Source organism: Stegostoma tigrinum, chromosome 18 (genome assembly GCF_030684315.1).
Source record: "Stegostoma tigrinum isolate sSteTig4 chromosome 18, sSteTig4.hap1, whole genome shotgun sequence".
Taxonomy (NCBI): domain Eukaryota; kingdom Metazoa; phylum Chordata; class Chondrichthyes; order Orectolobiformes; family Stegostomatidae; genus Stegostoma; species Stegostoma tigrinum.
In genome coordinates, this window is record NC_081371.1 from 32355043 (window position 1) to 32382330 (window position 27288).

A 27288-nucleotide genomic window follows, 5' to 3' on the forward strand; every position below is an offset into this window, starting at 1 on the left:
CTCATGTTGCAAACTCCTCTCTATCAGCTAAAATAATCTTAGGATGAGTGATTACCTTGTGGAACGCCATGATTTAGTCTGTACGTATGTCTGATCTCTGTCATCTAATCTTTTAATTTTCCATACAACTCTAATTTTAATCTCACTCCTCAATCACCTTACCATGTTATGATCCTAGTAGATGATGATGATACTCGACAGCTCAGATCCCAGGCTGAAATCTAGGTTGATAGATCACATTTTATTGGTTTTAATGAGGTGGTCTCTTTGAAACATAAGCATAAAAGTATTATAGATTTGGTTTTAACAACAAAACAGACGTTTATTATTGAAAATAAACAAAGATACAATAAATGAAACTGCAAACTCATTACACATTTAAAAATTTCAAAATGTACAGGAAAAATGTAATCCCATTAATTGCAGAATCAATTGAGGCCCATTGCAAAGTCAGCAGCAACTTGTCATTCTTTGTGATTTTCACAAGCAGCATCACAAGATTCTCACTTTGCAGCTGCAAATTGCCAGTTGGTGGGGATTATTGCTCGTTAGTTACCTTGTTAACAGCCAAACTGAACTCATTAGTGTTCATCTTCCCATCTTAACACACAAGCTAGATGTTAGGAAAACTTGACAAGGAAAGCAGAGTGCAAAATGGTGGATTCACTTTGCCACTTGCTCTGAATGATTTCCATGTTGGAAAGTGGGCGCCAAACTTTTGGGACACTCTCCATGGTCGCATGCATCCTACGTCTGCAGACATTGACATGAATATGTGCCAGATTTTAAGAACTCTCCTGGCAAATCTCCCATTTACTTACAGGACACACTGCACGTCATAGAGTTGTAGAGTCATACAGCATGGAAACAGACCCTTCAATTCAACTCATCAGCGCCGACCAGTAATCCCAATCTGACCTAGCCGTATTTGCGAGCACTTGGCCCATATTGCTCTAAACCTTTCCTGTTCATATACCTATCCAGGTACTTTTTAAATGTAATCGTACCCACCTCAACCACTTCTTCTGGCAGCTCATTCCATACATACACCCCGCCACTGCACTAAAAAGTTACCCGTCAGGTTCTTTTTAAGTCTTTCCCATCTCAGTTTAAAAGTATGACCTCTAGTTTTTACTGTCCCACCTTAGGAAAAAGACCTTGGCTCTTCACCCCATCCATGCCTCTAATGATTTTATATCTTCTCTAAGGACGTCCCTCAGTCTCTGATGCTTGAGGGAAAACAGCTGCAGCTTATCAGCCTTTCCTTGTAGCTCAAACCTTCCAGTCTTGGCCACGTCCTTGAGGATCTTTTCTGTACCCGCTCAAGTCGAACAACATCCTTCCAATAGAAGGATGACCAGAATTATACTTAGTATTCAAAAAGTGTCATTACAAAGTCCTGTATAGCCACAATGTATCAGTGCTGCAACAGAAACAGAAGTTGCTGGAAAAGCTCAGCAGTTCTGGCAGCATTGGTGAAGAGAAATCAGGGTTAACAGTTTTATGACCCTTTCTGAAAGGCTCTGAGGAAGGGTCACAAGATCTGAAACGATAATTATGATTTCTCTTTCTGGATGAAGGTGTTGCTGGCTAGGAAGCTTTTATTGCCCATCCCTAATTGCCCAGAGGGCAGTTAAGAATCAGCCACATTGCTGTGGGTCTGGAGTCACATATAGGCCAGACCAGGTAAGGACGGCAGTTTCCTTCCCTAAAGGTCATTAGTGAACCGGGTGGGTTTTTCCAACAAACGACAGTGGATTCACAGTTATCATTGGATTCTTAATTCCATATAGTTATTGAATTCGAATTCCACCATCTGCCATGGTGGGATTTGAATGTACGTCACCAGAATGTTATCTGAGCCTCCGTGTCAACAGTCCAGTGATAACACCACGAGGCCATCGCCTTTCCCGATGCTGCCAAACCAGCTGAGCTTTTCCAGCAACTTTTGTTTTTGTTTCTGATTTACAGCATTGGCAGCTCTTTCGGTTTAACAGTGCTGCATCTCAGGCTGCCCTAACAACTATCAATGTAAGGTTGCAGCAAGGACACTTTGCACTTAGACATGCATCCATCTCATGAATTGGACAAGGCTACATCTCCAGGCTCTGCTCTTGTTGTCATAGAGTTCACTTACCTTGAACCTACCCGTTGCTCCAGTCAAGGGAGATAGTCATTAGTCAGGCTTCTCTCGCAATACATCAAGGGCAGCTTCCAGTTCTAGTCCAGGCTCTGTCAGTGCAGTCAGAATCAGGATCCCCTTCACAAAAGGGGCAAGGAGCAAAATGACAGGTAGTACACCACCTGTCTTGATTCTTTCTGCTCAGTTATGGATTACTTTCCTCCTGGAATGTAAAAAACACAAGTGTTATGTTGCAGATGGGAGATGACACCAAATGCTGAGAGTTTGCAGTGGTACTGGTCCTGGGGTTGCAGTGTGTAGGAGCAAGTGGGAAGTTGTTGCAGGCAGTAGTGAGTGTGGTAGAGCATGAGCCTTGGTCAGAGGTAGCTAAAATAGCAGAGGGAGTGAGTTTGAGGTATCAGAGAGAGAATGTTGCATTTAACCTGCCAGAATGGAGAAGGACATCGAACTTTACAGTGCTGAACATTCCTCCAGATTGCTGACCCTGCTTTAACTGGGTGGTGACCTCTAACCAGGCTGGCATGGCCTAGTGTTGTAGCTTCTACTACTGGTCCTGGAGAGGAAGTGTTCCTGCCTTGGCAACACTGCATCCAACAGGACCCTCAGGTGTCTGCCTGTAAAACAGAGTATTGATTTTTCCCATTTGCCTGTCTGCAGCAAATGTCAGGAACCTTGCAGGGCAGCTGTGGACCATTAGTACTTATCCAGGTGCATAGTGAACTTGAAAGATGGCATGGATGCAAGGGATGTTTGCAAATTCCAGCATATCCACTGAATACCAAATTGTTCCAGGAGCTGCACATGATAAGATGATGCTGAAACTGGATGTTGTGAAAGGGGCAGTGTGGGTAATTAATGAGGTGAGTATGGTAAGATAAGGCAAGCAAACTCACCAGACTTCATGCCATGAAACTGTTCAGAACCTTGACGCAATTGAAACCTAGTCCCAAAAATGAAAAATTAAGCCTAATGACTTTGCTTCTGTCTCCACAAATGCCCCCTGAGTTGCTGAGTACCTCCAGCATTCAGATAATCGGAACTGTAGCAAAAAAATGAGAAATGCTTAGTTGAATGAATTCAATATTTGTTTCATACGAACATGTGGTATTTTTTATGTGAATATTAAATAATGTTTGTTCATAGAAGATCGTAGAATCATAGAATCCCGTCGGCCTAACAAGCCCGCACTGTCCCATGGAGCATCCCACACAGACCCATCTCCTTATAACCCACCTAAGCTACACATCCCTGAACACTATGGGCTATTTAGCATGGCCAATCCACCTAGCCTGCACACCTTTGGATTGTGGGAGGAAACTGGAGCACCCGGAGGAAATCAACGTTTTATTTTCACAAATTCAGCATTGTCTCGAAGCTTTTTGCAGTCAATTAGTTTTTAAATTGTTGTCACTGTTGTACGGTCTAAAATGTGCCAGTGGATTTACACATAGCAATAATTGTCCGATATCTGTTCCATAGACATTGATTGAGGAATCAATATTGCTTAGGAATCTGCTGTGGGATTTGTCAGATCTCACATTGGTTTGGCTAGTTCAAGATGGAATCAGAGAGATTTTGAAATGCATTTGCATAAATTTTCATGTGATTGTGTGTTCCTATTTTTAAGGAACGTCATGCCAGTGTTTAGAATCTCTTAACAGTTTTGCAGTTACCTTTTTTCTACCTTTTTTGATGCCTTTTAAACAAAATGTTGTCTATGCATTAGTTTTTCTCATGTAGTTTGTCATTTTTCCTTTTATAAATATTGCAGTTACTTTCAACAAACTCAGATCTGTCTTTAAAAGTAAAATTGAAAGATCTTTGCACTTGATTTCACGCCTGCTCAGCACTCTATTTGTTTATTTGGATATTAAATGCATTTATATTTGCATTAGATGACAGTGCAAAGGGATAAAACACCCCTTAAAATGCTACTAATGTTACTGTTAACATAACCTCTGCAACATATTCCCTTCAGCAACAACTGCCATATTTAATTAGATGGCCAGGCTGATGCAGAACATTTCTTCCAGTCCGACAACCGTATTGCCTGGGAGGTTGGGTAAAATGGCATGCAAATATAGTCTAGCACAAAGGCAAGTGGTTAACGTATTGAATTTTGTAGTTTCGAACACAAAACAAATAGACCTGGCAAGACTGCTGCGTCACTGGAGACAAATCTGATGTGTCTTATGCAGTTTTTGTTTGTTTGTCAACAGCTAGTTATGATTATGCTGCAACGATACCAAGCTTTAGAAATCAGTGGTTGGACATCCTCTAATATTTACTACACACCATTTTTGTTTGGACGGTCAGTAAACAGCAATATAGGTCCAAAAAAAATCAATCCTGCCATTTTCTGAACAATCCTATTCCCGATAGAAGCCTACTACTTCATTTTTCAGTGGGCCTGCCAACCATTCCCTGGTCTGGATGTGAGTTTGCTCGCTGAGCTGGAAGGTTAGTTTTCTGACGTTTCGTCACCATTCTAGGTAACATCATCGGTGAGCCTCCGACGAAGTGCTGGTGTTATGTCCCGCTTTCAAACCAATGCCATTCCCTGGTCCGCATCTATATTGTCCCACAAATCAAAGCGTGAGTCAAAAGCTTGTATAGCTAGCAGTTTCTTATTAAACACACTGTTATAATAAAATGCATATTGTATCGAGCAGCAAATTGGTCTGAATGTTATCGAGCTCTGAACCATTTGAAAGGCAGCCTGGTATCACTGATAGTGGTGACACCCATCAAATTGTACAAGGCTTGGTCAAGACATCCAGTGTGCTGTTAGGGTTTGAGGAGTGATGAACTTTGGTCTAATATTTATCTTTGGAGTCCGATACTGGCAAGCTGTTCTGTTTTCTGCTTTGGCTTTTTTTTTGAGTATATTCTGGCAATCAAATATTTTCAATTTTCCATCCTTTGTTGGTGTCGACTGGGATCTCTCGTAAATAGCTTTTACGAGACCACACGCTATTACTGACATCATGTATATATATGGTAAGTAGATCAGGGAGCTGTAGACAGTGGAGGATCAGATATCATACTAGTACAAACTAGAAACTTATATTAAACATTAAATTAAGTACAGAGGTAGGCTAGAGCATAGAAATAACTAAAACCATCTAACATTGTGCCTTGGATTCATGTGGTCAAACAGCATCTGGCATCACTGATGATGTGATCCATTCATTTGCATACGGCTGTCATAGTCCTACAGTCCAACATGAGGCCACTCGTGAAACAGATAGAATGCTGCGAAAGGGAAACAGTATTGAAAGTGTGAGTGCAAAGACATAAAATGAAATCTCTGCTGTTGTCATTCACCAAGCGGGTGAAGAGACATTAAAACTGTCCCCAGTATATATCACAATTTATGGCTTTCTTACAAAAATATTGCACACTGAGGCACGGCATGTTAAAGCTATGGTCTGCATCTTGTCTCTTTAGTATGAACAATGATAGCTCATGAGTAAAGCCAATTGCCTCCTTTGGCTTCTCTCTGTTTGTTTGAAATGCACAGCATATTTCAGAATATAACAATGATTGCTAGCAGAGTGCAGATTTTATTCACTTTGATGACAATCTTCCTCAGCTACTGTTTACATTATTGCTGTATCATTCAGGGTCATAAGCTTGAAACTTTTCAGATTTGCAAACTTGTGGATTCATTAAAAATTTTGACACAAGTTTGTTACGATTGAGTACGTATCTTTAAGTCGGTGTTTGTTGAGGATAAGTTAACTAACTAAGCACTTCTGAGGAGGCAGAGCTGGACCTGAGATAACATCTGTCTTATTTCTTAACCTGGGAATATGTGCCAATACATCAAAACGAGAATATTTCTGATCCTGCCCCTTTTTTTTAGAATTTGTGAAAAGCGTAGGTTAAAGTAGCAAGCAAAGTACTGGAGTTTTTCTGGCTCCTATTTCAGCGCCTCTGTATTTTTTTACTATAAAGAATATGTATCCCTGGTACTCAAAGTAGTCTAACCAAGGCTATTTCAGTTTTCCTACTTTTTTGTTCTATTTTAATAGTAAAAAGATTAGTGGAGGATAGAATGGATCCCATAAGGAACAAGCAGATTAAGCTGCTCACTGAAACAAGGGGTGTGGCAGAGGTATTCCAATGGTTGCTATGTTTCTGTTTTTACCAAATTAGAAAATGGTGACAGTGGCCCAAATGAAATGTGGGTGTTGATCACCTAGCATTGACCTAGGCACTGGAAAGACAACAGCGGAAACAGGCCTGTCGAGCCTGCAACGTCCTCCTCACTAACATTTGAGGGTTAGTGCCAAAATTAGGAGAGTTGTCTCATGGACTAGTTAGGCAACAGCCTGACATAGTCATACTCACAGAATCATACCTTACAATGTCCCAGACACCACCCTCACCATCCCTGGATGTGCCCTGTCCCACCAGGAGGACAGACCCAGCAGAGATGGTTGCACTGTGGTATACAGTCTGGAGGGTGTTGGCCTAGAACAAAGAACAAAGAAAATTACAGCACATGAACAGGCCGTTTGTCCGTCCAAGCCTGCGCTGATTCAGATCCTCTATCTAAACCTATCACCTATTTTCCAAGGATCTGTATCCCTCTGCTCCCTGCTCATTCATGTATCTGTCTAGATACATCTTAAATGACGCTATTTTGCCCTCCTCTACCACCTCCGCTGGCACTCACCAGACACCCACCACCCTCTGCATAAAGAACTTGCCACGCATATCTCCCTTCACCTTTTCTCCTCTCACCTTGAAATCATGACCCCTAGTAATTGAGTTCCCCCCCTCTGAGGGAGAAAGCTTCTTGCTATTCACCCTGTCTATATCTCATGATTTTGTCGACCTCAATCAGGTCCCCCCTCAATCTCCATCTTTCTAATGAAAATAATTCTAATCTACTCAACCTCTCTTCATAGCTACCACCCTCCATACAAGGCAACATTCTGGTGAACCTCCTCTGCACCCTTTCCAAAGTATTCACATCCTTTTGGTAATGTGGCGAACAGAACTGTACGCAGTATTCCAAAAGCGGTTCAACCAAAGTCCTATTCAACGGTAATGTGACCTGCCAACCCTTGTACTCAGTACTCCATCTGACAAATGAAAGCAAGCTGTATGCCTTTTTGACCATTCTGTTGACCTACGTTGCCACCTTCGGGGTACAATAGACCTGAACACCCAGATCGCTCTGTGCATCAGTTTTCCCCAGGGCTTTTCCATTTACTGTATAGTTTGTTCTTGAACTGAATCTTCCAAAATGCATCACCTTGCATTTGCCTGTATTGAACTCCATCTGCCATTTCTCTGCCCAACTCTCCAATCTATCTATATTCTGCTGCATTCTCCGACAGTCTCCTTCACTATTTGCTACTCCACCAATCTTCGTGTCATCTGCAAACTTGCGAATCAGACCATCTATACCTTCCTCCAGATCGTTTATGTATATCGCAAACAACAGTGGTCCCAACACAGATCCCTGTGGAACACCACTGGTCACAGGTCTCCAATTTCAGAACTCCCTTCCACTACAACCCTCTGTCTCCTGATGTCCAGCCAGTTCTCTATCCACCTTGGTGGTACACCCTGGACCCCATGCAACTTCCCTTTCTACATCAGCCTGCCATGGGGAACGTTATCGGACGCCTTACTAAAGTCCATGTATTTGACATCTACAGCCCTTCCCTCATCTATCAACTTTGTCACTTCCTCAAAGAATTTAATCAAGTTGGTAAGACATGACCTTCCCTGCACAAAACCATGCTGCCTATCACTATTAAGTCCATTTTCTTCCAAATGTAAATAGATCCTATCCCTCAGTATCTTCTCCAACAGCTTCCCCACCACTGACGTCAGGCACACTGGTCTATAATTATCTGGATTATCCTTGCTACCCTTCTTAAACAAGGGGACAACATTAGCAATTCTCCAGTCCTCAAGAGGGAAAAACATACTTGACCTCATCCATACTAATCTGCCATTTGCAGATGCATCCTGCCTATGACAGTATCGGTAAGAGTGACCATCGCACAATCCTTGTGGGGATGAAGTCCCTCCTGCGCATTGAGAATAGCCTTCATCGTGTTTTGTGGCACTATCACTGTGCTAAATGGGACAGACTTTGAATAGATCTAGCAACTCAAGGCTGGGCATTGTAAGGCACTGTGGGCCATCAACAGTAGCAGAATTGTATTCCAGAACAATCTGTAACGTCATGCTCAGCATATCCCCCATTCAACCATTACCATCAAGCCAGGGGATAACCCTACTTCAATGGAGACTGTAGGAGGGCATGCCAGGAGCAGCACCAGGGATACCTGAAGATGAGGTATCAACCTGGTGAAGCCACCAAACAGGACCACTTCCACACTAAACAGCAAAAGTAGAAAGTGGTAGACAGAGCTACAACCAATGGATTGGATCTAAGGTCTGTGGTCCTGCCACATCTGTTTGTGAATGGTGGTGAACAATTAAACAACTCACGTGAGGAGGAGGCTCCACTAATATCCTTATCCATAATGATGGAAAAGCCCAGCACATCAGTGCAAAAGGTAAGGCTGAAGCATTCGCAGCATTCTTCAGCCAGAAGTGCGGAGTGGATGATCCATCTCAGCCTCCTCCGCTGGCCCCAGCATTGCAGATACCAGTCTTAGTCAATTTGCTTCACTCCACGTGATGTCAAGGAATGGTTGGAGGCATTAAATACTGCAAAGGCTACCGGCCCTGACAACATTCTGGCAATAGTACTGAAGACTTGTGTTCCAGAACTTGCTGCTCCCGTAGCCAAGCTTTTCCCGTGCAGTTACAACACTGGTATCTACCCAACAATGTGGAAAATTGCCAAGTATGTCCTGTACGCAAAAAGCAGGGAAAATCCAACCTGACCAATTACCACCCCATCAGACTAGTCTCGATCATCAGTGAAGTGATAGAAGATGTCATTAACAGTGCCATCAAGCGGAACCTGCTCAGAAATAACCTGCTCAGGGATGCCCAGTTTTGTTCCACCAGGGTCACTGAACTCATCATAGCCTTGATTCAAATGTGGATAAAAGAGCTGAATTCCAGAGGTGAGGTGAGAATGACACGCCTTGACATCAAGGCTGCATTTGACTGAGTGTGGCATCAAGGAGCCCTAGAAAAACTGGAATCAATGGGTATCGGGGTGACAAATGCTCTGGTGTTTGCAGTCATACCTGACACTTTAGAAGATGTTCATGGTTGTTGGAGGTCAATCATTTCAGCTCCAAGACATCTCTGCAGGAGTTTCTCAGGGTAGTGTCTTCAGCCCAGTCATCTTCAGCTGCTTCATCAATGACCCTCCCTCCATCAAAAGGTCACAAGTGGGGATGTTTGCACGAATTTCAGCACCATTTGTGACTCCTCGGACAACTGAAGCAGTCCTTTTCCAAATGCTACAAGATCTGGATGATATTCAGGCTTGCACTGACAAGTGGCAAGTGACATTTACACCTCACAAATGCCAGACTATGACCATCGCCAATAAGAGACAATCTAACCACCACCTTTGACATTCAAAAGGTGTTATCATCACTCAATCCCCTACAATCAACATCCTGGGGGTTATCATTGACCAGAAACTCTCATAGACTCACCACAAAAACACAGTGTCTACAAGAGTAGGTCAGAAGCTCGGAATATTGTCGTGAGTAACTCACCTCATGCCTCCTCATAGCCTGTCCACCATCTACGAGGCACAAGTCAGGAGTTTGATGGAATACTCTCCACTAGCCTGGAAGAGTGTAGCCTCAACAACGCTCAAGAAGCTTGACACCATCCAGGACAAAGCAGCCTGCTTGATTGGCATAACATCCACTGTCATTCACTCCCTCCACCACTGACACTCAGTAATAGCAGTGTGTATTATCTAAAAGATACACTGCAGAAATTTACCAAAGATCTTCAAACAGCACCTTCCAAACCCACGACCATTTCCATCTAGAAGGACGAGGGCAGCAGACATATGCGAACACCACAACCTCCAAGTTCCCCTCTACGTCACTCACCATCCTGACTTGGAAGTATATCACCGTTCCTTCACTGTCACTGGGCCAAAATCCTACATTTCCCTCCCTAATAGCATTGTGGGTCAACCCACTACAGGAGGACTGCAGCAGTTCAAGGAGGCAGCTCACCACCACCTTCTCATGGGCAACTAGGGATGGGCAAGAAACGTTGGCCAGCCAGCGATACCCACATTCCACAAATGAATAGAAAGAACATCTGAGTAATATAGTGATAGATAAGGAAGAATTGTTAAAGAAGGCTGGCAGCACTTAGGGTGGAGAAGTTGTCAGACCTGGATGGGATGCATCCCAGATGGATGAGAAAATTAAGGGAACAAATTGCCTTCCTAAACATAGGATTAGTTTTGCAGAACTGGAGGATTGCAAGTGTGATCCTGGTGTTTAAGAAAGGGGCAAAAGATAACCTAGGAATCTACAGATCTGTCAGCTTGATGTCAACAGTGGGAAAGCTGATGAAGACTATTGTACAACATAAGTAAATGTATACTTGAAGAAAAATGAGTTAATACTTGACAATCAACATGGCTTTGTCAAGGGCAGGTCATGTCTGATAATTTTAAGTGAGTTCTTTGACAAGGTGCCACAGAGTGTGGATGGGGGTACCACTGCAGCTATTGTATATTTAGACTTTCAGAAAGTGTTGGATTAGTTAGCAATTTAGAAATATTTGGGATTGATAGGTCCTTGGCAGCATGGATTAGAAGTTTCCTAAAAAATAGGAAACAGATTGGAGACATGTTAAAAGTGGTTTTCTCCCAGGATCAGTCTTGGGATCCTTGCTTTTTCTGATTTATTGTAAACAATCTGGAGATCGGTTTTGAGGGCAAAATCTCTAAATTTTGCAGATGATATTAAGCTAGGGCAAGTAGTGAATTGCAAGGAAGATGCTGAGCAACTTCAGAGACACTGACTAGTTGGCTAAATGAGCAGACGTCTTGCAGATGAAATTCACTGCAAAGTAACATGGAGAGACAATGCAGGGTCAATGATACAACTTTGACGGGAGTATAGGAGCAGAGGGACCTACATGCATAATTCTGCACAGTTGGCCCAGCAAGTTGAAGCAGTTGTTAAGGCTTAAAGGTGTTTAGGCTTATAAATAGAGGCATAGAGTATAAAAATAAGGAGGTGATGTTACACCTTTGCGAATCATTGGTCAGACCACATGTGGGGTATTCTGTTCATTTTTGGGCAATTTTTTGAAGGAAGTGTGTTTAAGTCCTGGACAGAGTGCAAAAGCAATTTACTAGAAAGATACCAGGAATGAGGGATTTCAAATGCAAGGAAAGGTGAGAGAAATTGGGCCTGTGCTTTCTGGAGCAAGCAGGTTGAAAGGTGACCTTGTTGAGGTATTCAAAATTTTGAATAATTTTGACATACTAAAGGGGGATATTCAATTTATGTATTTGGTGTGTCAGTAATAAGAGCCACAATTTCAAGATTTTCAGCTGGAGAGAGTGATAAAAGAGATAAGAAGAAACTTCTTAGGAGAAGAAACTTGTTAGGATTTGGAATACGCTGCCTGGGACAGTGGTGGAGATGGATTCAATACAATGCTTCAAAAGAGTGCTGGATATATATTTGAAGGTGATGCATTTAGAGGGCCACAGAGATGGAGCTGGAGAATGGGACTGGCTGGGTAGCTCTTACAGGAGCAGGTACAGACATGATAGGTCAAATGGCCCTCAGTCTTTACTGTATAATTCTATGCTTCTATCTCAGCCCTAGATGGTCTACCCTGTATCCTCAGATTGTGACCCATGGTTCTGGGCTCCCCAGTCATCAGGAACACCCTCCTTACGTTTGCCCTTTCTCGTCCTGTTTGAATTTTATAGATTTTTGTGTGATCCCCCTCATTCTTCTAAATTCCAGTGAAAATAGTCATAATCTATTCAGTTTCCTTCATACATCAGCCCTGCCATCCTGGGAATCAGTCTGGTAAACCTTAGTTGCACTTTGTCCAGAGCAAGTGCATCCTTTCTCAGAGAAGGTGACCAAAACTGTTCACAGCACATCATGTGACTGGTCTCAACAAGATCCTGTACAATTACCCCAAGACATCCCTGCTCCCTACTCAAATCCTCTTGCGTACAAACCATTTGCTACCTTCATTGCCTGCTGCTCAAGCCTGCTTACCTGCAGCGACTGGTGTGCAAGAACTGCCATGTCTCATTATACCTTCCCCTTTCCTAGTCTATCATATTCAGATAATAATTTGCCTTCCCGGTTTTGTTATCAAAGTGAATAACTTTGCATTTATCCAGATTATACTTCATGTGCTATGCATTTGCCCACTCACTCAATTTGTCCATTTCACACTGAAGCATCTATACGTCCTCCCAACACTTCACACTCCCATCCAACCTTGTGGCATCTGCAAACTTGGAGATATTACATTTAGCTCCCTGATCTTTATTAGTATCACATATTTTACAAACAGCCACAGTTCAAACGCTGATTGCCATACCCGACAAGTCATTATCTGCAATTCAGAAACAGACCCATTTATTCGTACAGAGATAGCAAGAACTGCAAATGCTAGAGTCAGAGATAACAGTATGGAGCTGGAGGAACGCAACAGGCCAGACAGCATGAGAGGAGCAGGAAAGTTTATGTTTTGGTTTGGGACCCTTCAGCAGAAATGGGGGAGGGGGATAGGGAGCTCAACACTCTTTCCCCCTCCCCATTTCTGAAGAAGGGCCCTGCTCCTCTGATATTGCTTGGCCTGCTGTATTCCTCCAGATCCACAATGTTTTATCCCATTTCTTCCTCCTCTTTGTTTTATGTCTGCCAACAGTTCTTTATCTGTGTCAGTACACCAGTCCAATCACAAATGCTTTAATTTTACATGTTAATCTCTAATGTTGAACCTTATTAAAACTCTTGTGAAAGTCCAAGGAAATCACATCTTTGAGCTCCCCTTATCACCTCTACTACTTACGTCCTTGAAGAATTCCAGTAGATTTGTCAAGCATGATTTCCCTTTCATAAATTGATGATGACTCTGTCCGATCCTGTCACTTTTGCTCAATTAAATCCTTTATAATGGATTATAGCATTTTCCACATTACCTTTAGAAGAGGGGAGCTCTTAGGTCACATAATTATGGACTTTTAAACTGATGAAGTGGGTTGATAGGATAGAGACAGAAAAGTAATTTCTAAGTGTAAGTGATTCAAAATATGAGGGCCACAAAAATGAAATGGTTACCAGTAAATGCAAATGGAATCAAGAAAAATTTCTTTCCTCAAAGAGTGGCTAATATGTGTACTGTGCATGTTTACGTTTAGAAAAGAGGAATAGAATCATAGAATCCCTACAGTGTGGAAGCAGGCTATTCGGCCCATGGAGTCCACACTGGCACCCTGAAGAGCATCCACCCATACGCACCCTCATATCCTAAGCCTGTAACCCTGTGATCCACCTCGCCTCCACATCCCTGGACACGCTAGGTAATTTAGCATGGCCATGCACTTAACCTGCATATCTTTGAAACTGGCATTTAAGAATTTAAGGGAGACACCAACAAACACATGAAGAGTAAAGAATATAGGGGTATGCTGATTAGAGTTAAGCGAAGAATGTACAAGGAGCGATTTATGAGGAGCATTAATTTCAGAATCAACCAGTTTAGCCAGTTTGTCTATTTCTTTCCAAAGGCTCGGCACAAATTGATGTAAATGTAACATATTGTATTCTTTTGGTCGGAGTGTGAACAAAAGTCTCTGCTGTTTGTGCCATTGTGTTATTGTTCAAGCCTGAACTTTACGATTAAGTGATATCTTAAATCATAACTTATGATTAGCCTCACAGAGTCGAAAACCAGAATTTAGTGCTTGTTTTTGAATCCAAATAAGCACATCATCTGTTTGAGTTAATACTTTCTTTTTCCACATAATATGTCATGAACTTGTGGGAACACTTAGTTCCATGTAATTCAAAAATGACCATCAGAAGTATATTTATTGGTGATATTAAGTGTATGAATTTTGAAACAAATCTTATCTTTCACTTAATTTCACAGAAAGTTGGAACATGGGGCAGTCATTGCCTTAGCTTCAAAGAATTACATGGAATAAAATTTGATCTAGAAGTTACTAGACTTAAAGGTAAGTGACAGTTTTGATCATCTTGAATTTAAAATTACAACAAATTGAGAATAGTTCCTTCATAGCTGTGATAGGGAACCATTATCGAAAAATATTTCTGCAAGAATTGGTATGAAATAATTGTTTCCAGGTTTGAATTGTTAGCCAACCCTTCTATTCTCAAAAGGAAGAACACAGTAGTTGCTTCTTTTCTCCATAGTTTCTGCTGGATGACAGCCAGTACTTTTATGTTGTCTGAAATGACAACTGAAATTAATGTGACAGTTTTGCAGCAACAATATGGTATTTGTGTAGAGTAACACTTATCAAAAACTGACATTTGAAATGAGTTATGTCATAACAATTTTCAGCTTTCACATGTCTGTCTGAATTTGCCCTCATTTATGCTAACCACTTTGGGAAAACTAAAAGGTTGAAGTTTCAAAAATTAGATTTAAATGTATCTGAAAATCCACAGTTACTGGAATTTTTTTTATTTTGTTAAATATGCATTTAACTTAGAAGACTAAACGATTGGACTTGATGAGTCATGGTGAATTTCATACATAACCTGACCCCACTTAAATGTGAACATCTCCATTTAAGGGAGGTGAACAGAAGAACAAAAAATTTGCAATTTGGTGTTTTATGTAAAACATGACTTACATTTTTCATTGGGTATTTAACAATTTGTTAACGCTTTCTATGCTTCAATTACAACTGTAATGAAGATGAGCCTAATTTATTTTCTGCTGATGTACTTTAATTTTCTCTTTGTTTGAACTTATGAATATTCAAAGAGTACATTTTACAATATGTGCAGTCATGTAAGTTTGGCAAAATACTGGCGCAATAAAATATTGTATCCATTTGTAATTAAAAGTAACTTAATTTCTGGCCTTTGCTTATGATCCCATTCGAATTAATAAAATTAATAAAATATTTATTTCGCATTTGATTTATTCTGCTTTAAGTATCAACCCTGTTGAAACACTTTAGATTCAATATAATTTCTTCATTTATTCCAAAAATATATAAAGCTGTATGTGCATCTGAATGGACTTCTAATGGATTGAGATTCTAGCATGATGAGTGTTGTTTTGCATTACCTTCAAATTAATGAAGAAAGCCCACTTTTTGTATTTGTCATGTTAGGACAACCAATCTAATTTTAGAAAACCTATGATTGAAGATACCCCATAATTTTGTGCAATGAAAGTGTGTAGCACTTTGTATTTCTCTCTTTTAATTTGGGTGTTTCTGTGCCGAGCACCATTCCAGTGGACATTGCAGGTGGGTTGTCTGTTTCTGTGTCTATGTGAGGAGACTGTTTGAGCCTGCCACGAGAGTGTGCCAGAGTGTGTCTTGTGTCTTAAGGAAGGACTCCCTGCTGAGCAGTCCCCACCCCAACAAATGCACAGAACAGATTCCTATATTTTTCTTGCTCATGCTCCTATGAAAAAGTTGATAATTCAGTCTGTCTCCTGACATCAGCAAGTTAATCTTCTCAGTTTGCGATTGCTCACAATTCTGTGCACTGCAGTGTTTCCTGTTAGTTAAAAGGAAACTTGTTCCAGATTTCTTTTAGCCTTCTTGTCTAACATCATAAAAATCACAGTGCAAAAACAGATCCATATTACCAATGCGTTGATATATTTACTGTTAATGTCATTATATATAATGCATTTCAGTGTAAATAATGTTTTTATTGCTTTCCCATCTCTGATTATGTAATTTTGATGTATTTCAAATTCCGGAATAGCAAAATGTATTTAGCTATTAAATGTATGCAAAAAATGAATTGAAACATGCAATGGCATATTTTTAAGGTGTCTAGAATAATATAGAAATGAAACTTCAAACAAACCTTATGGTAGGAAGATCACTATCTCCTAAATGTTCTTCCACTGAAATTTGATCCAATTAATTCAATACGAGTCCAAATACCAGGTCCAACTGTGCATTCTTTCTTCTTGGACTGGGCATATACTGCTATAGAAAATTTTCCAGAACATGAGTGAGGAATGTTTGCTCCTCTCCAATGCTATCATAATCAATCTACATTTGTGTGGTTAAAATTCCCAGTTATAGTTACCGTATAATGTTATAATTTCACTGCAGATTTGCTCCTCCACATCCTTCCCATTGTTTGGTGGTTTATAGATGATACCAAGCAATGTAGTTACATCATTTTTGTCCCTTAGCTCCAGCCAGATTGGTTCTCTCCTTGAACCTCTATCATAGAACATAGAACATAGAACATAGAACAGTACAGCGCAGAACAGGCCCTTCAGCCCACAATGTTGTGCCGACCATTGATCCTCATGTATGCACCCTCAAATTTCTGTGACCATATACATGTCCAGCAGTCTCTTAAATGACCCCAATGACCTTGCTTCCACAACTGCTGCTGGCAACGCATTCCATGCTCTCACAACTCTCTGCATAAAGAACCTGCCTCTGACATCCCCTCTATACTTTCCACCAACCAGCTTAAAACTATGACCCCTCGTGCTAGCCATTTCTGCCCTGGGAAATAGTCTCTGGCTATCAACTCTATCTATGCCTCTCATTACCTTGTATACCTCAATTAGGTCCCCTCTCCTCCTCCTTTTCATGTCCTCTTTTTTTAGCAAAGTTATGTTTCCTTTAATAATACCACCAGCCCTTCTTTCCTTTCTTTCCTATATTCTATGGGCACCCTGTAGTCAGGTATATTTAACACGAAGTCCTGGCCTCCTTTTAGCCAGGTTTGTGTCATTGCTGCACCATCATATTTTGTTATGGTAACTGCGCCAGTAACTCCCCAGTTTTATTTACTATTTATTTACAAGCATTCACGTAAATGCACAGTAACCACGTTTTGAACTGCATTACTTTCTCCCTTCATCTGACTTTGCCTATTAACTCTCTATTCTTTATATTAGTACTATCCACCTCTTCAAGCATTTTTCACACTTTAGTAACCCTGCCTATTATTCCCACGCCCTCATCCTGTCAGTTTCATGCCTTCCCAATAGCATGAGCAAAATGCATTGCCTGGAATTCATTTGCAGCTCTGTTCAGATGCAAAGCTGTCCACCTTGCCAATTTTGCTGGAACCAGTTCCAGTTCCCAGAAATCTAAAACCTTCCCTTGATCACCATATTTCCATCCATGTATTCATGTTACTTATCCTTCTCTTTGTATACTCACTTGCACATGGCATTGGGAGAATCCAAAGATTGCTATATTTGATGTCTTACTTGCCAATTTTCTATCTAGATCCAAAAATTCTGATTGCAGGACCTCATCTCCCTTTGTACCCAAGCATTGATAGCAATGTGGATCATGAGTTCTGGCTCTCAACCTCCTCCACAAAAATATCCTGCAGCCACTTCATGATATCCTTTACCCTGACACCAATGAGAAAACATACCATGCTGGAGTCAGGTTTGTGGCCACTGAAATTGCCTGTTCCCCTTACTGCCCTATCAGTAAAGTTGTTCCTTTCCTTTTCCTCCACTCCTGCACAGCCAAAGCATTTGTGGTGCCACAGATTTGTATCTGACTGTACTCCCTTGAGGATCCAATGTCTTCAGCTTTAAAAATGGAAAACCTATGTGTGAGCAAATATCTGCCTATTTGCTCTGGATTGCCTGCCAATCACCAACTCCTTTTCTGCCTCCAAGCCCTTAAGCTGCAGTGTGACTACTTGTCTGAACATGCTATCCTGATAACTCTCAGTCTTGCAGATGTGCCAAAGTGACTCCAACCACCACTAGACCTCATTTCTGCACCTGGTAGCACTTCTCGTGGTTGTTTGAGGCACTGGTAGGGTCCATGACGTCCCTCTTATTACTGGCCACGTACTCCACTTGATCTAGCTGAACTGCCATATTTTAAAATTATTTCCCTGACATTAACTTTACTTTGGATTACTTAGATTGCTTTACTTTCCGTTGTTCCTGATACTTCTCAGCTTTCTAATTTACAGTAATTTAAAAGGCCATCCGAAATCACATTTTCTTGCCAAGCAACAACTTTTATAGCTTTACAGTGGTATCACTGTTGTTTTTCTCACTTTCCTTTCAATTTGAGTGTGGACTTGTTCCAAGTAGTTGAATGGATAGCATTAAGAATTGCAAAGGTTTGCATTGTATCTGGGTAAATCTGCAAAATAGATATTGTAGGAACATATGTGCCATTCATGAAGAATGCCAAATTGTCTATTACCATTGCTCCATTGTCATGTGATTCTGATTAAACATTTAGGCGATGGTGCAGGGAAATATCCTCACCCTTCTATGTCCAGGAGCTTATCCTGTCTTTCAGTGGTCTTGCGTGAAGTATGTGCTATTTTCCTTCTGGGGATAGATGTCCAACAGATAACCCTGAGTCATTACTGTTTGGACAGTCTAAGTGGTTTGCTCTCTGGTAGTGACTTTAGTAGGAATCTGCTCACAAAATCTAGAGCTTAGGTTTACTGCAGGAAAAATAGTTTTCCTGTGCCTTCCGGACCACATGCCTCTGATGTGGTCTTTTTCAGTGTTTAGAAGTTCCTGGGTGCGAAAAAAGACCCCACAACTCCTCCAAATTTGGTATCCTATTGAAAAAGAACACAGGAAAATCACATTTTCCCTGGTGGAAATTGGGTTCCCTTTTAAAACTGAGTTCTTTTAGTATTCTGTTTTAGTATTTCTTGTATAGTATGAGACTTCATTTAAATGTGTTACAGTAGTAATTAATCTTCTACAAATTCAAACAAAGGATTCAAGAGATGCCACAGTACCGTACTATGAACGCAGTGTTTCAGAAAAAAGAAACTTTTGTTCTTTGGAGGAATGAAAATTAACTTCTAAACAGAGGTGGGAAAGGGGTCGATCGTCACGTTGGCATCATGAGTAGCTGCCTGTGGGTTTAAACAGATGATTGACACACCATGAATACCAGGACCCAAGGTAAGTAAGAGAGGAGCCAGGGAAGGAGTCACTATCTTCTTTAGATAGGAGCAGGAGTTCCTCTACGTCAGCCCAAGTGAAGAACAAGCATTGTTACCACCCAAGATTGCATGGTATCACAGATGAACACTTCACCACTCGAAAACTACAACCCCTGCTTTTACTTTCAACAAAACTGTTTTAGGATTGATGAAATAGTCTCACCTATCATTGTGCCTTTTGTGTCTAGTTAACTAATCTATCCTATTTAAACTATACTTAATGTCAATAAATTATCAGAAAATTGCTACAAATTGTGAACTGGCAATAGTAACTGTTGTCACAAGCTCTCCAAAATTAACACCTCACATACACTGTTTTCTTATGCTATTGTAAGTCATTGAAGTTCCAAAAATGTATCTCCTTAGAGAGTCCATGCTTACCTGGAAATACCTGTTGAAGAGTTGGGAACTCTCTGATCAATAAGCATAAAATGATTTAGCACCTTGAAGTGTTACTACAAGATGCTGCACCAGAATGTACATTTGTTTCTCGTGCAATAATTCATTATAGAGCTCTATCCTGCAGAACTATCTTGACAGCTACATTATCTAGTATCATGTGCATCTTGGCAAGCATTGCTGTACTTATACTGTTAGAGAAGAATTCTTAATGCATGCACATATGTTGAAAAGTGTATCACTGTGTCCTAGATAACAAAATGTGGAGCTGGATGAACACAGCAGGCCAAGCAACATCTTAGGAGCACAAAAGCTGACGTTTCGGGCCTTGACCCTTCACCAAATAAAGCGCTGCCTTTGGAAATAAATTCCTAGCCACAAAACATTAAAAATGCTTAGCTTCTGTTCCGTTGACTGACAGGCAACCTGCCTTGAGATGAAAAAGTAAGACTATCTGTTTCACAACTTCAGGGTCTTATAGCTGTAATGGTTTGTTTTGACTGCTGTGGCTATTATGATTGCTTGGTTCCAAAAACTGAGAATGGCCTGCGTTCTGCTGGTGGATTATTGACGTACTGTCAGATTGTCAGCTCAAAGAACTTATAATAACATATATTCTGTATGGTTTCTGAATACATGTTCTTGACCATCTAAGGTAGTGCTTCCCAAACACTTTCTGATGGTGAACCCATTTTGAGGCTTGGAAATTAACACCTCTCTCCCTGAAAACTCTGCTCGTGGAGCTGGGAGACAGATGTAAGAACAGGGGCCTATTAGACAGGTAGCCTGGCTAACATAATCCTGTCAAATCTTCATGGCAGGTCATTGCTGTCCTGGAATCCGCCCCCAAATTTCAGCATATGATATTCGCTTGGGCTCACAACTCCCACTTTGTGAAGCTCTGACTTAAGGATTTAACATTATTTTCTCCCTATAGGATTTCAGCATTTTCTTTGCAATATCAATATTATTTATGGGTGAGAGTTTTATTAGATTTCACAGGATTAATTTGTTTTCCACTTGTGTTTAAAACACTTTCCATTGCTTTTGCATGTGTCTTGAAGATTGTCCATGGAGGACAATGGATGATTGTTTATGGGGGATAGATGGGTTCTTGTGGAGGGTGTGAGGTGGCATATGATACTTGAGGAATTGAAAGATATGGAGCACAAACCTGAGTGGATTCAGAGGGGACATGGAGGATCTGAAGGGTTATATGGCATAGGGAGTGTGAAAGGGAGATGATGTGTGAGGGTTAGGGTGCCTATGAAAGATGTTGGAAGCTGTTTCTGAGAACTGAGGTAGACCTTCGTACCAGCTGCCACTGTGCACACACTTCATCACAGCTTGCAAATCTGACCCTGTATGAATGAAAAATATATATCTGGCAAAGTCAGTCGTGGGTAAGCTGTGATGTTGCAAGAGCCTGACTTTCACACATCCAGCATGAAAATTCAGCTCTACGTCTGGTTGCACTCACATTTTAAATTACATCACTCCCCTTCCTGGTTTCACCAGTCCTTCAAGAGATTTTTTTCCCCCCTTTTGATGCCTCTTGAAATGTTAGCTCTTCTTTGTCTAATCCTCTGGCTGATAGAATGATCAAACACTGAAGAATTTCAGAGTTACTTGACTTCGAACATTACAGTCCTAGTAAGGAGGACACCCTCAAACTGCTTACTGCTATTTAACTCTTCTTTCCTGGGGAGTATCAAAACTCATTTAAATGCTGTCTGCCAGCTTGAGAATGTGATATTGGCTGTATTTTTTTAAAATCATCTACTATCTCCTTCATCCCATTCTTGCTAGAAATTTAAAGGATTCTGTCAGCTCTGAAAAGACAAAGTGCAATTTGTCATTTATTTCCTCTAGATTTGACAAGTATTTATCCAAGTAAAACAACAGCTATGTTGTGTTACATTTACAAGCAGGCTGTATGGAGATGTGCTAAATGTTAAGAAATTGTCTTTGAGTGTTGATATTTGATTATAAATGACCCTGTATGTACTGAAGAATATCACCCCATAAATCTGTGCTGATGGACCAAAATGGATGCAACTAGGTTTTGAACAATGGATAGAATAGGCTTTCCTCATCCCTCCATGTAATTATCCATGTCGGCAGTTACTCCGTAGTGCATCACGCAGCCTATGCAATGTATTGATGGGCTCAGTAAAATGAGGACCCTGTGTTTAGGATGAACATTAAACTTGTTTATGAATGACAAGCTAATTCTAGATCAATCAGTGAAAATCAAACTCATTGCCAGTACTGTCTTGCATATTGCGAACAGGGTTACAAACTGTAACAGTGAAGACCCTTTACCAGGTTATTTGAAGAGACTGGAACAAAGAAGGGAATCTGTGCGCAAAGATGAAAAGAAAATCATCTGAGAATTACGAGAGTTGTATAAAATCATTACCCCTTGGTGCTCCAACCCAAACATGTGCACGAGCATTGTAAAATTGCATGTAAATTGATATTTACATTTGCAAAATGAACTGCTTATGATTGTGTTGTGCTTACAGCTAGCAGCAATTTTCTATTCTGACACAGATTACTATTTGTGCCAGTGCTAATGATTTTGCCTGTAGGTTTTCAGTAAAAAACACAATCGTTTCAAGGCATTTCTTCTTTTTATAAGATTTGACCATCAGATTATTTTATACTTTAATTTCCCCAGAGCTATCTGACATGTTTATTATTGTACCTTGTGAATTAGCCTTTTTGTTTTGATGTGTATGCTAAGCTTACTACTGATAACATTTCTATTTTGTTGAGAGACAGGTGATTTCTGTCATATGTGTCACGTAAAATCAACTTTGACTCTAATATCTTCTCCTTCCACTGTCAATATTCTTAAATAGCTTATGGGGTTTTATACAGTCCATCTATATTCTGAGAGTATTGTGCTTCTATCTACTGCTGCTCTAGGAGGCCCTGTCCAGTCGTTCACAGCTGCCCCGTCTAACTCTGGCTCTCCAGCACAGTGGGACAAATAGAGATTGACGTAGTTGCCAGAGGACCGATTGAAACTTGTGTCTCAAAGTTACTAATGCTCACTGAACCATTTTATTGAAGATAAAGTAAATAAAATGGGTTTCATGTGAGAATTCACTGAAATAAAAGAGAATTATTTGGCAGGTTGAAACCAGTGGGGAGGGAAACCAGTGAAGCAAGCCTGAATGCCATCTAAACACACTATATATTGCACTGACTGTAGCTGAGATATCCAGCAGTTTCAACTTGTTTTCATGGCCTTCAAAACAAACGAAACATTTCTCAATGTGATACTTGTCTATTCATCCATGCACAATTGTATGCTTCTTGGCAATAAACTTTAGTTGGTGATGTAAGATTGCTGCATTATTGATCCTTTATAGAGCATACCTGTTTTTCCTTCAGAATAAAGTAAATGAAAGAGGAAGTTAGAAAGGTTGAGTAATGGATGGGAAGTGAAGAATCATTTTCATTAGTCAAGTTCTCAAATTCTTCCATCATCATGGCATGGTGACTCAGCAGTTAGCACTGCTGCCTCACAACACCAGGGTTTAATTCCAGCCTCGGGCAACTGTGTGGAGTTTGCATGTTCTCCCCATGCCTGCATTGATATCCTCTGGGTTCTCCAGTTTCCTCCCATGGTCCAAAAATGTGCAAGTTAGGTGGATTGGACATGCTAAATTATCCATAGTGTTCAGGAATGTGGATTAACTGTGAGAGATACAGGGTTACAGTATCAGGGTGGGTCTGAGTGGGATGCTGTTTGGAGGGTCAGTGTGGACTCCACGCTTTTGGCTTATTATAATCGGAACTGGGTACGCCTTGACACACAAACATTGATCCAATGTCAGAAATAACCAAGGATACATATAGGTTATTATTAACTGCCACACTCTCTTGACTGGTTGATCAGTACTTCATGTTGAAGACCATTATAGAAGAATCATTACAGATGGGGGCTTTAATATTCATTGTCAAGTATGGTTTGGTAGCATCATTACTGAGCAAGCTAATAGACATAGCTGTCAGAGATAGTAAGAACTGCAGATGCTGGAGAATCTGAGATAACAAGGTGTACAGCTGGATGAACACAGCAGACCAAGCAGCATCAGAGGAGCAGGAAAGCTGACATTTTGGGCCTAGACCCTTCTTCAGGCAAAACTGTCACATCGGAATTTGTAGAGCCTGGTGATTGAAACAAGACAATGGGAACATCTGCTCAAACCCCATCCTCACCAATCTATTTGCCGCTTGAAATGACTCCAGTTATGACTGGTTCACTCTTTATTTTCATGTGGATAGTCCTTGACACTGGTCCAGCTCCTCGGAGCCAGTTCTGAGTGAACAGGATGTTTGACACTCAGGGCTATCAGCCAGGGCTTCCTGGTTTGACTAGGTCAACAGGTTCCTTCAAATTAATTCACTTGACATGATGTCGTAATTTGCTGAGTGCACTGGATATGTTATTTATTATTATCAAGCACGGGAGTAAAGTGAAAAGTTTACAAAATTTTCATCCTTTAGCACCATCTTAGAGCACAAGAGGCCGTATTAAAAACAGAAGCAGGAATAAAAGAAACAGCCAAAAGTAAAGGAAACATCTAGATTATTTTCTGCCTCCACCAAGAGTCCTCCCTGCCACAAAACCAAAGTCACAAAGTCTGTCCGTCAGGCTGTGAACATTCAGGTGCCCCAAGACCACATGCTGCTACAGCCAGAATGCCACTACCTCTGCCGTGAAGTACCCGAGCCCCGCCCTGGCCTAGAGCCACATCACTGCCGCGGGAACTGTGTTGCCATTCTTTGGCACCACCTTGCCTCCACCATCACTCTGCCCTTGAGTCCGCTCTGGGCAAATCTCGGCAATGCAGCCACTGCCAAAGCTGCCAGGCCCCGAACTGGGCTCAAACTCGACGCTGGACCCACCACAATCCAGTCCCTCGTTCTGGTTTATGTTGTGGCTGCTGCCACTTCCTGGGGCTACCATTTCAGCAGAGAAACCTGCCATCGCTGGCACTCTGGGAATGAACCGCTCCCACCGCTGGCACTCTGGGAAGGAATCGCTCCCACCTCTGGCACTCTGGGAATGAACTGCTCCCACTGCTGTTGATGACCTGGGAATGAACCGCTCCCACCGCTGTCAATGACCCGGGAATGAACCGCCCCCACTGTTGGCACCCTGGGAAGGAACTGCTCCCACTAATGTCGATGACCCGGGAAGGAACCACTCCCACCGCTGTCGATGACCCGGGAAGGAACTGCTCCCACCGCTGGCACTCCAGGAAGGAATCGCTCCCACCAGGCACTCTGGGAAGGAACCACTCCCACCGCTCTCGATGACCCGGGAAGGAACTGCTCCCACCGCTGGCACTCCAGGAAGGAATCGCTCCCACCAGGCACTCTGGGAAGGAACCACTCCCACCGCTCTCGATGACCCGGGAAGGAACTGCTCCCACGGCTGGCACTCCGGGAAGGAATCGCTCCCACCACTGGCACTCTGGGAAGGAAACACTCCAACCGCTGGCGATGACCCAGGAAGGAACCGCTCCCACCCCAACAATTTTTGTATTATCTGCAATCTTCCATTAGCTCCCCAGTATCTGTGACCAAGATATTGGGAACTCTCATAGATGATCATTCCTGCTACCATTGTGTTAGCTATCGTCGAACAGTTTTTTTTCTACCTGCAACATGAAAAACATGGAGTGAATATTATGGTACTGAAGAATCTACTATACATTTATTACAACTATTTTTTACATTTGCAGCTTACATTGCTTTGGCACATAAGTGTCTTGACTAATATTAAGCTTGCAGCAAAGCATGCTTTCTCTGGAATTTCATATTTCAAGTAATGTGATGTAGAATGAGGAAACTTGCAAGTCAATAAAATGTGAGGTTGGATGAACACAGCAGGCCAAGCAGCATCTCAGGAGCACAAAAGCTGACGTTTCGGGCCTAGACCCTTCATCAGAGCGGGGGATGGGGAGAGGGAACTGGAATAAATAGGGAAAGAGGGGGAGGCGGACCGAAGATGGAGAGTAAAGAAGATAGGTGGAGAGAGTGTAGGTGGGGAGGTAGGGAGTGGATAGGTCAGTCCAGGGAAGACGGACAGGTCAAGGAGGTGGGATGAGGTTAGTAGGTAGCTGGGGGTGCGGCTTGGGGTGGGAGGAAGGGATGGGTGAGAGGAAGAACCGGTTAGGGAGGCAGAGACAGGTTGGACTGGTTTTGGGATGCAGTGGGTGGGGGGGAAGAGCTGGGCTGGTTGTGTGGTGCAGTGGGGGGAGGGGACAAACTGGGCTGGTTTAGGGATGCAGTAGGGGAAGTGGAGATTTTGAAACTGGTGAAGTCCACATTGATACCATATGGCTGCAGGGTTCCCAGGCGGAATATGAGTTGCTGTTCCTGCAACCTTCGGGTGGCATCATTGTGGCAGTGCAGGAGGCCCATGATGGACATGTCATCTAGAGAATGGGAGGGGGAGTGGAAATGGTTTGCGACTGGGAGGTGCAGTTGTTTTTTGCGAACTGAGCGGAGGTGTTTTGCAAAGCGGTCCCCAAGCCTCCGCTTGGTTTCCCCAATGTAGAGGAAGCCGCACCGGGTACAGTGGATGCAGTAGACCACATTGGCAGATGTGTAGGTGAACCTCTGCTGAATGTGGAATGTCATCTTGGGGCTTGGGATGGGGGTGAGGGAGGAGGTGTGGGGGCAAGTGTAGCATTTCCTTCTGGTTATGATACAGTGGTGATGTCATATACATGTCTCTAAAAGGGGTAATGACCCAGAGACATAGCGCAATATCTACCTGACAAAGTGAAAAATTACCTAGTTTTACCCTGTTCATTTGAGACAATACTGTGGCTTTAAGGGGTATGTTTTGTCTTTGTTTCTTTCAGAGAAAGAAAAAGATAGAGATTGGGCGATAGAGACAGAGAAGTCTATGACAAGACAAACAACTTGTGAGGCCTTGATTTTTTTTTGAGTTGGAAGAATAGAGCAGCCTAAGTGGGTGCAGTCAAACACTCATAGATTCAGGATGTTTAGCTAGCTTTCAGCAGTTGTTTCTGGGGTCTCAGCAGGACTGGAAGGCAGTGAATCTCTCTTGGTTGCTGTACTGTCTCTCTCAGAATTGTATTTGACGTTCTTTCCTCCTGGATTAGAGAACTGCATGTAAGACAGTATATTTTCTAAATTTGCCTTTTTTGCCAAGGCTGTGTTTATGGGATATTACTATATTGGAACAGTTAATTCGTGATACTTACTATATCTATTTTATGTCAAATTTTCCAAAGGGTGAAGTTATTCCAAGTTCTTTCTTTTGCTGTTTGTGTTTCCAAATCTCCAGTGTTCACAAATCTTTGTTTTATTCTGTGGTGAGTGATGCTTTAAAATCTTTCTTCACTGACCAGCCACAAGACGGAGGTGCAGTGCCATGAGTGCAGCCCCAATAACTTTTATCACCATTAAGTACAAAGTAGCCCTCTGAATTGGCATATCATCCATTACCTTAAACACATTTACCCTGTCCATCTTTGGCAAATTTTGAGGAATGTGCCATGTACAAACTGTGCAAACTCACACTCTTTTGACATCAACCTGTGAATACATGAACTGTATCATCCACACCAG

General features: G+C 41.7%; 1 protein-coding gene across 4 annotated transcripts in view; it reads left to right on the forward strand.

Annotated features, from left to right (window-relative positions):
* foxp2 (forkhead box P2) overlaps positions 1-27288 on the forward strand; it is a 724116-nt gene that overhangs the window by 106584 nt on the left and 590244 nt on the right. For all 4 annotated transcript variants that reach the window (XM_048548978.2, XM_048548980.2, XM_048548981.2 and 1 more), the window contains one exon: positions 14216-14300. The gene's annotated coding sequence lies outside the window, so the exon portion shown is untranslated. The remainder of the gene's footprint in view (positions 1-14215; positions 14301-27288) is intronic.